At 39.6% G+C, this 4,796-nt stretch overlaps 1 pseudogene; it reads left to right on the forward strand.

Annotated features, from left to right (window-relative positions):
- The first annotated feature begins 856 nt into the window (after positions 1-856).
- LOC102874740 overlaps positions 857-4,796 on the forward strand; it is a 22,159-nt pseudogene continuing 18,219 nt past the window's right edge.

Below are 4,796 nucleotides of genomic sequence, written 5' to 3' on the forward strand. Positions count from 1 at the left end.
TTTGCTATTTCCTTCAAAGCAGCTTGAACTGCTTCCTTCATCACCATAGACTCTTGCTCATATGTTGTTTCATGAAATTCTTCTGTGTCTGCCAATTTCTTTTGATACAATGACTCAGTATATTCTTTCCATCTTCTTTTGATACCTCCTGGATCATTTAATACTCTGCCTAAAGCATCCTTGATTCTAGCAACTCGAGGTTTGAATTTGTTCTTCAGTTCCTTGATCTTAAGAAATGCTGAGCGAGTTCGACCTTTTTGGTTTTCTGACTCCAGCTCCTTGCACGTTTCATTGTAATATTTTACTTTGTCATCCCGCACTGCCTTTTGAAATCCTCTGTTCATCTCTTTAGTATCTTGAATTCTTCTTTGTGCTTTGGCTTCTCTGCGCCCCAGTGCAATATTCAGAGTTTCTTTTGGTCTTTTCTTCCTCTTCTGTCTTTGTAATGAACGTTTGCACTCTTCCTGGATGATACCCTTGATATCCTCCCGCAACTCATCTGGTCTTCGCTCATTCGTTTTCATGGCTCAAACCTGTGCTTGAGATGGTTCTGAAATACAGGTGGGATAGACTCAAAGTTATATTTTGGTTCCCGTGGATTCTGTTTAATTTTCCTCAGCTTCATCTTGAACTTGCATATGATTAGTTGGTGGGCTGTTCCATAATCAGCTCCTGGCCTAGTTTTCACAGCTGATATTGAGCTTCTCCAGCAGTTCCTTCCGCAGATGTAAGTGATGTAATTCCTATGCATACCATCAGGTGAGATCCATGTGTATAACCTGTGTTTATGTCCCTTAAAAAATGTGTTTGCGCTCTTTCGCCTCCTGTAGCCATCGCTGAAGCGGCAGCGGCCAAAATGAAGTTCAATCCTTTTGTGACTTCTGACCGGAGCAAAAACCGTAAAAGGCACTTCAGTGCACCCTCTCACGTTCGAAGGAAGATTATGTCTTCTCCTCTGTCCAAGGAGCTGAGGCAGAAATACAATGTGCGGTCCATGCCCATCCGAAAGGATGATGAAGTTCAGGTTGTATGAGGGCACTATAAAGGTCAGCAAATTGGCAAAGTAGTCCAGGTTTACAGGAAGAAATATGTCATCTACATTGAACGAGTGCAGCGAGAAAAAGCTAATGGCACAACGGTCCATGTGGGCATTCACCTCAGCAAGATGGTTATCACTAAGCTAAAACTGGATAAAGACAGAAAAAAGATCCTTGAATGTAAAGCTAAATCTCGCCAAGTTGGAAAAGAAAAGGGTAAATATAAGGAAGAAACAATTGAAAAGATGCAGGAGTAAAATATTAACACAACTTCATTAAAAACTGAAAATGTAGAGGCTTTTATTATTGTGTGGTGTGTTGAAACCCTATCTAATTCCTGCCTTGCCTCTAGATTTGGAAAGGGAAGTTCAGGAAATATTGGCTATTTGTAGGCTGGCCCCCCACTCCTATCTTGTATGCTTGATTCCGCTAATGAAAAATACTGACTGCACCAAGCTTGGTAAAATAGTCATTTATGTGGTTTTAAAGTTCCATAGAAGTTTGGTGCTAAAAACTTGTCAGTGAAAATATTACCTATTCCTTCCAGGCATTTTTCTTTGTCACCTCTCAAAATCACAAGTTCTTTTAAGTGGAGCAGTGAAAGTCCAAGAGCATTTATTTTTTGCTGTGTTTTTTTTGTTGTTGTTTGTGGTTTTGGGGTGGTTTGTTTTTTTGGTTTTTTGGAGTTTTTTTCCAAATTGTGATTTGAGTAAAGGTTTACAAAACAAAACCAAAAAAATGTGTTTGCTATGAATAAGTCACTGATTGTACAAAATTCAATCGTTCTATCTCCAGCTCCATTTCTGTCTCTGAGTCCATGTTTTCCAACTACTGATTCTTCTTCTCTGTTCCCAACCTTTGCATTCCATTCACCCATTATTATCAGTGCATCTTGATTGCATGTTTGATTGATCTCCCACTGTAAAAGTTGGTAGAAATCTTCTGTTTCCTCTTCTTTGGCTCTGGTTGTTGGTGCATATATCTGAATTATAGTGGTATTCACTGGATGTCCTTGTATGTGTATGGATATTATCCTGTCACTCACAATATTGTACTTCAAGACAGATCTAGAAATGGCTTTTCTAACTATGAAAGCAACCCCATTTTTCCTCACCTTTTCATCCCTGGAGTAGTATTTCATATATGATCATCTGATTCAAAATGCCCCATGCCGGTCCATCTCATCTCACCAATGCCTAGTATGTCAATATTTATGTGTTCCATTTCCTCCTTAATAATATCTAATTTTCCTGCATTCATGATCCTCACATTTCATCTTCCAATCACTAATGTCTGCTTACAACTCTTCCTCTTCCTTTGTATTTCCATACTCAGTTGCCCTTTCTGTCATTCTACGTGTGTTCTTTTGTCCATAGGGTTTTCAGAGGCCTGCTATTTTGGAAGTGTATGTGTCTTAATCTGAATGTTCAGATTTAGAGACATATCCAACAGATAAGCATTTTACAGAAAAAGTGAAAATATATCCGTTATTGTGGAATTAACTATTAGTTTTGGTGTTGTCCTTGCCCTTGGCACAGGTGTCCTGACCCACTTATTTCTTTGATCCACCGTCCATCAAGATACCCCTCCACTTCTACCTACTCCCTTCAAAATCTCTCTCCCATTGTCTAGCCCTTGATATGATAGCTTATATCTAAAGCTTCCTTGGTTTCTGTGATTCCAGATTAATCAGCTGCTAACAGTTTCTTATGCTGTGACCAGAGCCTCCTAAGTTTAGTGGTAATGTGACCCAAACAGAGATGATGTGTCCTGTGAAACTGGAACAATATATCAACCAAAAACTATCAGATGTGCAAGCAGGGGTTTAGAAAAGGCCATGGTACTAGGAATATCATGGCAAACATTAGATGGATCTTGGCTGAAAGCAGAGAGACCAGAAGAATGTTGGTGTTTCATTGACTATGCAAAGGTATTTGACTGTGTGGATCACAACAAGTTGTGGCTAACTAAAAAAGGGGATCTGAGGACTCTTAATTGTGCTCATGTGCTTGAACCAGGAAGCAGTAGTCAGAGCAAGGAAATACGGCTTGGTTCAGGATCAGGAAAGGTGCATCAGGGATACATCTTCTCCCCATACCATTTGAATCTATATGCAGAACACATCATTTGGTAGGCTAGACTTTATGAGGGGGAATGTGGCATCAGGATTTGAGGAAGACTCATTAACAAATTGTGCTATGCAGATGACACAATCTTGTTAGCTGGAATTGAGGAGCACTTGAGACATTTGCTGCAGAAGGTCAAGGGCTGCAGCCTTCAATATAGATTGATGCTCAACATCAAGAAAACAAAGATTCTCACCACTGGGTCAATCGGCACCATCATGGTAGACCAAGGGACTGAGATTGTAAACAGCTTCAGCTTGCTTGGCTTCACAATCAACACTCTTGGTAACAACAGCCAGGAAATCATAAGATGAATTGCACTGGGAAAGCCTGTTGTCAGGGATCTCTCCGAAGTACTGAGGAGAAACAATGTCACTCTAGAAACTAAGGCATGGACTTCACAATTATGTGCTATGCATCAGAAAGCTGGACAGTGACTTAGGAAGAAAGGGAAAAAAAATGATGCTTTTGAGTTGTGATCCTGGAGAAAAGTAGTGAATATACTATGGACGGCCAAGATAACAAACAGGTCTGTCCTAGAGAGGGTGAAACCAGGCTGCTCCTTGATGCAAGGATTTTGATACTGTCTTACATACTTTGGGCACATGACCCAAGAGGGACCAGTCTTTGGAGAAGGACATTATGCTTAGAAAGGTAGAAGGACAGTGCAGTAGAGGAAGACCTCAAAGGGAATAGATTGACATGGAAACTGGGGTAATGGGGATAGGTTTGTCAGAGACATTGAGATTGGCTGAGTATAGAGCAGAGTTCAGAGCTATTGTACATAGGGTCACTATGTGTCACAAGTTACTTGACGGAACACAACAATGTTGTAGTGCAAAGCTTAATTTTTTCCTCCCATTTCTTTCAGCTTGAGAAATGCCAGGTATGTTCTTCTCTTTTGATTATCTAATTCCAAATCTTTTCACATATTCTTAAAATGTTTTACTTTGTTTTCTTGAGCTGTCCGATGAAATGTTCTGTTCAGCTTTCTTTTCTCATTCTTTCTTTTGCTTTAACTTTATACATTCAAGAGCAAACTTCAGAGTCTTTTCTAACATCCATTTTTGTCTTTTCTTCCTTTCCTGTATTTAATGACATTTTTTGCTATGATGTCATCCCACAACTTATCTGATCATCAGTTGTTAGTGTTTAATGCATCAAATCTATGATTCATTTTTTTTTTTATTTCCATGAGGGTTTACAGATCATATTGGTTTTTCATACCATTATTCACATTTTGTTTTAAAACATTAATTACTATTGAGTAGCATAATTAACTATAATATCTAATCAAATATTTTTTTAGACAGCCTTGCTCATGGAAAGTGAAGAGGACCTGAAGTGCTTGTTGTAGAAGATTAAAGACTATAGCTTTTTTCCAGCCTGGTTCCGGCACTATGGCCCCCTCAAAGAAGGTGGTGAGAAGAAGAAAGGCCGTTCTGCCATCAATGAATTGGTGACCAGAGAGTACACCATCAACATTCACAAGCACATCCATGGAGTGGGATTTAAAAAGTGTGCTCCTCAGGCACTAAAGGAGATCCGGAAATTTGCCATGAAGGAGATGGGAACACCAGATGTTCGCATTGACACCAGGCTTAACAAAGCTGTCTGGGCCAAAGGAATAAGG

The sequence above is a fragment of the Elephantulus edwardii genome, unplaced genomic scaffold, assembly GCF_000299155.1.
Source record: "Elephantulus edwardii isolate Elephantulus edwardi_28Jun2011 unplaced genomic scaffold, EleEdw1.0 scaffold00111, whole genome shotgun sequence".
NCBI classification, from domain to species: Eukaryota; Metazoa; Chordata; class Mammalia; order Macroscelidea; family Macroscelididae; genus Elephantulus; species Elephantulus edwardii.